Below are 5,948 nucleotides of genomic sequence, written 5' to 3'. Positions count from 1 at the left end.
TGAAAATATGCCTGGTTGGATGTTGTTGCAGTATGGCTGTGCACAAAGTGAGTGAGTTCAGGAACCCCTGTTCCAGTGCAAAATACACACTGAACTTTTATCATCAAGGTTTGGGGATTAATTAGGACATTATTAGTTAGAACTTCTCACTCACAAAAGTATGTTTCGTTGTCACGTGCATAGGTATCAAATAGGACCAAGTGATACGAAGTCAGCCCTCAACAGTCATTAATCTTTTCTTTAACTATTGGTAAGTCATTTAACCTCTGTTGTTCCTTCTGTTTCTTCGTCCCTGTTAATAGATAGCTTGAATTTCAGTTGACACTTGTAAGACCAAGTTTTCAAGTGTTCAAAAGCTGAGTCTTCTTTGAGGAAAATATTTAAATGATAATACACGCATTATGGGAAGACACTCTTAGAAAGTTATAGCATGATATGGATTGGTATAGAAAGTATTTATTTACTCTGACACTTGCTACTAGACTGATTCCTGAAATTTCAAAATTAAGCAGTTCTGGTAAGAAATAAACTAGGCATCCAAAATGTATTTTGTTTTAAGGCCATTCTTTACCAACAGTGACGCAAAGCATTTATTTAAAAAAAAAAAAAAATCAGAGGGGTACACAGACAAATGCCTTACTCTTGACCACTTCAAATTGCTATTTATTTTCACTGGTGCTTACATAACTAAAGCATCCAGGCATATTGTCAACATCTGCAGCAGAAAAGAAAGGCGTAACTTTCCTTACCAACCACTCCTAGGATAATAGTGAATGCATGTGCTTAAATTACTCAAGAAAATAACATCCAGTCTTTAAAGCATACTACTGTCAAAAGTGAAACAATATTAATTAATATGCCCTATTATATCTCTTTTATCCTAACTGCATGCTTGTGTTTTCATAAGATAGTCTTTTACAAACAAATGTCAGTAGGAAACTAAGAACTCAAAAATTGGGAAAGAATATAAAATACAGCACAATTTAACTTGGCATACTTACAATTTTCATTTAGAAGTCTTGGAAGGTCTTGAGTTCTTACTTTATACACCCCTACTGAAGTCAACAGATCTATAGCCACTCACCAAGTGTTCAGCAGCTCACAGAACGGGACCCTGTATTTTAGACTTAAATAAGAATTGAGACATAATGTAACTAGTAAGAAAGGTGAGACTGCAAAGCAAAAAAGATGTGACTCATTTGTGTTTGAATGAAAGGAGGCATTGACATAGGGTGATATGGAACAGTTATTGAAGAGCACAGGAGCTGTGAAAATAAATATTTTTTTAAATGAACAGAGAAATAAAGTTATAAGGACTACTGGAGTAAGGTTATATAACCAAGTAAAGAGGAACACTAAAGTAGTTAGAACTATACAAGGTCCAATAATATAAGTAGCTGTAAAAGTTAATAGCAATTTTTCTAAATGTTCATCTACTTTCTGTTTTTATTCTGTGGGGTTTTTTTTACATTAAAAAGAATGTGATATGTGTTATCATTTAATTTAATTTAAAATGTTGTCAGTACATCAACATCTGAAATGTATCAGCATGCCCTGTAAATGAGCTTTGTGTAGGTGTGAGAAGGAGAAAATTAGGTCCTGCCCACCATGCAACATGGTAACACAAGAGATGCTTTAGGAAATTTTATCACTAATGCCAGAAATTTTCTGGCAATGATGAATATTGCTATATATTGATGATAAGAAGGACATGTGAGAGGATAAAAGAAATCCAAAGATGCTGAAGTTATGAAGATGCTATTATAGATGACCAAAGCAACCACTTTACATTTGTGGGGAAAATAATGAAGTCTTTTCATTTGCACATGAGGGTTTTTTTTTCATTTTTTTCCTTCACATTCCTCATACTGAATCAACATTTATCTCACAACCCTACACACAGTCTACACATTAATTTCTACCTTAAAGACACTGGTATGTAACTCCAAGGATGTGAATAGCAAAGACAGTGCAATTTCCTTTCTTTGACATTGTTCCTTTATGAATGTTTGCTCCAAAAGGAATATTAATAAAGTTCCTGATCTAATGATAATTTTAGAAGACAGAGATAATTTCTAGACTAAAAAGCAAATTCATAACACTATTTAAAGGACAGTTTAGTGCTGATCTCAGGAATTTAAAAGAAATAAATTATCTAAGTGGTTTTAAAAATGTTTTATGAGGATTCCTAGCAACTAGCCATCAGCGGTCTTTATATGATATTGGATAGTTCCCTCATCTCCTGCATCAAGAATTGCAATATTAATTACGTATCAAAATTAAATTAATTACAATATTAATTACAATGTAGTTATTATTAAGTCTGTCATCCTGAAGAAACAAGGTTATGCCTAAATGTAATTGCCATGTATTGCACAAGAAATATTGGTATACAGATACTAAAAATATCAGTCCAAATAATCTTCTAATTTGTTACACACATACACTGCTTTGTTCTATGAAGAAGTGAAATCTTTGAATGTTAAAACACTATGTACTTATTTTTGATGGTGTTAGGAAGCAAAATGGAGATAAGTGCCATTGAAATATTTTATTTATTTGCAACTAGAATGACTATGCCAATTAAATTAACTATATATCTTACATTGACCCACTGCTATTCTAAGAAATAAACCTAATAACCTGCAGTTTTCTTCAAATCATTGTTTTAATTTTCATCTGGTAAGTCAGATCAGCTATGGATCAAGCAACTTGGTGGTGGTAGCCAGCAGCAGTACAGAAGCCCTGAACCTAGTGCTTGTTAATTGCCCCTTTCATGTTGTAATGGCTCTGTCTCCACAGTACGGAGCAGTGTTTGGGCCTGTTCCAGTGAGAGCCCAGTGTAGATGCTCTGAACTGTCCTCTGGGAAGAGACACTGTCTCTCTGGTGAGTACACAAGGAGAATTAGGAAGCTGAGCAGCTGGGTCTGTCAAACTGTGTAATGCTTGTAAAGCTTGTAGATTAGAAAGTGTAACTAAACTAATGTAGAAAACATGATTCATTCCACCTCTGATATAAAACCATACCACTATATTTAGCTGTTAGACACTGTTCTTTTGGACAAGAGGACTCTTGTCATAATTTTGTAATGATTGATACAGCAACTCACAGGAATACAATCCTACCTCAGCTTCAGACAGATAACATAGAAGGCAGTTCCTTTCCTTAAATGCATACAATATAGAAGATAGAAAGCAGTAAATACTGAAAGCAGACAAATGAGATTGGGAAATTGGGAGCATAGAATAAGAAAAAGGAAATAATCTAATTTTACTGTAAAATGAAAATGTCTCTATTTATCTAAACAATGTCAGATGGAAGAACTAGATCATGGCAAATAATGTAGCTCACAAATAGAGAAGCTGTAACAGTATATATGGAGCCTAGCAAGGATTATGCATATGAAATGTAACTCTAGAGTTCAGAGATCGATAGCAAATAAGTCATAATTCAGTTGTAAGTCTGATAAATTTTAAGTCTGATGAGTCTACACACCCATTCATTTCATCACGGAGTTAAAAAAATACTTGTCATTAATTGACCTTACTTTGTCGGTATGGGTTTGTTTTTTTTTTCATTTTTGCATTATTGAAGGATGTCATATTGTGATCATAACTACAGGAAACAAAATACCTTTTTTTGTTTGCTTTTTCTTCAAAGGACCAAGTGGACAATCTTGTTATTTTCTCTGTTAAAATACACACTTGGCTTTATTTAGCAGGGTTCAATAATCAACGTATGGAATCTCTTGTGTGCATGCAGCATGTATGTTAATCTATAGATACAGCATACGTACAAGGAAGGGAGAAAAGGAGAGGGGAAATGGATGCAGGGAAAAGAAAGGAACCCAGATATAAAACATAAAGCATTTGCCAGGAGCGTGATAACATGACACATTAAAAAGTCATTAAATTCATGATCTCAAACTTAAAACTTTAAATAAGATTAAGTCTTCTGATTTAAACCAGCCACAAGCCAGGAAATTCAGGCTTCAGAATGGGATCCTTTTAAAGTCGTTTTATTCTAGCTTGGTTTATCAGTGTACTTACCAGGAGCTAATGTGCCCTCTGCAAATTATACACATCATGAAATCTGAAGCAGTCCTGCCAAGACCTGGTGATAAGTTGCTATAACAGCAGCTTGGGGTTTGAGAAATGCACTTTCCTTCGCACTCATGGCAACAGGTGACCTAGTGGTAATGACATCATTAACACATTTCACCTTTTTAAGCTCTCCCGCTGGTGTTTTACTTACACTAGTTTATGGAGGAATCATTTCATTTTGGTGTTTCAAGTCCCTTGTGTTCTTAGTGGTATTTTTAAGAAAATAAACAGAAAAGTGGAAGAAGACTATCCTCTGAGATAGATAGGTGATTTGGGAGGAAAACATCTGATTCCAACAACAGATTCTTTATCAAAAAGAACTTGGGAATTTTTATAGCAGATCAGATAAGACTGCGATCAATCTAATCCAGTTTTCCCTTCGGGAACTGGCAAGACTCACTTTTTAATAAACAGTTATTAGGTACATTTTCTAGCAGATTCTCCAGACAGATAGGTTTGGAGTTGTTATGCAAATGTGTGTGTGTATATTAAGGGGAAAAAAAAAAAAAAAAAAAAGGAATAGTGTCTCAATTCATTCTTTGACTTTTGACTTCAACATTCTCTTCAATCCAGATAGGCAGGCAGAAGGATCTTTTGTTAGTGTTGTTGCTGTGTCTCTACCTCCTTCTCTATGTACCCTTCTAGGTATTGAGTCTTCAGAAAATATTACTAAATGAATTGTTTACCTCTTCTTCTCAAAAGCTATCTTTCCTACACCTCTCAATTCTTTTTATCGTGTAAATACAAAAGAACTGAAAAACGGTAGCTTCTATTTAACAATTGTAACTTAATAACATTCTACAACTGAGATTTTTGTTTACAAAAACATTTGTCCTTGACAACTTGCTCCCAACAGCAACAATATGAAAACAAACCTATTAACTCCTTTAAGTTATTTAAAAAGAAGGAAAAAAAAGTTAAACCCAAAGTACTGGTAGTACAGTATATAGCAGCAAACAGTACAGTACAGCATTTCTGAACCCTGTGGGGCCAGGTTCTATCTCCATTGGTATTGGTTGGACGTTTATCACTGAATTCAAAAGGATCAGGTCAAGACTTCCACACTGAAAACGAGGCTTTCAAATGAGATTTGTGTTGAATATCCAAACAAATCTGAGTATTTGACACCTTCATTATACTTTAAATGCTCGGATACCACAACAATACAAGAGAGAACTGGGTTGTCTCGAGAAGAGAAAGAACTAATTGCTGTCTTCAACCACCTAATGGAAGGTTACAGAGAAGGTGGAGCCAAACTCGTCTGGGAGATTAACCACAAAAGGGCAGGAGGCAATGGACAGCGGTTGCAACAAAGAAAATTCCAAACAGGTAGCAGGAAAATTTGTCAGTCGTGGTAGTCAGAAAATGAAATGTCCGCAGAGGCTGTAGAATCACCATCCTTGAAGACATTAAGGCCTTGGCTGCGTATGACCCTCAGCAACCTGATCTGACCTAGAATTTGGCCCTGCTCTGAGTGGAGGATGTGGACCAGATAGGGAAGGGAAGGGAAGGGAAGGGAAGGGAAGGGAAGGGAAGGGAAGGGAAGGGAAGGGAAGGGAAGGGAAGGGAAGGGAAGGGAAGGGAAGGGAAGGGAAGGGAAGGGAAAATCTCTGTTCAGTTTTGCATGTTCAAGCCTTACAGCACATTCCTAGACTGCAAAGAGACAGTGACAGATCATTCTGTGATTTATTTTTGTTCAGAATATGATTTGCATCTGCTAGGAAAGTATTTGGCCAGTACACAGCTGTAATTTTTTTTTTTTTTTTTTTTTTAATGTTATACTAAGCCTAACAGTAACTCTTGTTAAGAAACCCTTGTTGGAAGTCAAGCAGGCACAGGTTAGA

Source organism: Calidris pugnax, unplaced genomic scaffold, assembly GCF_001431845.1.
Source record: "Calidris pugnax isolate Ruff unplaced genomic scaffold, ASM143184v1 scaffold171, whole genome shotgun sequence".
NCBI classification, from domain to species: domain Eukaryota; kingdom Metazoa; phylum Chordata; class Aves; order Charadriiformes; family Scolopacidae; genus Calidris; species Calidris pugnax.
Note: the sequence above shows the minus strand (reverse complement) of the source record.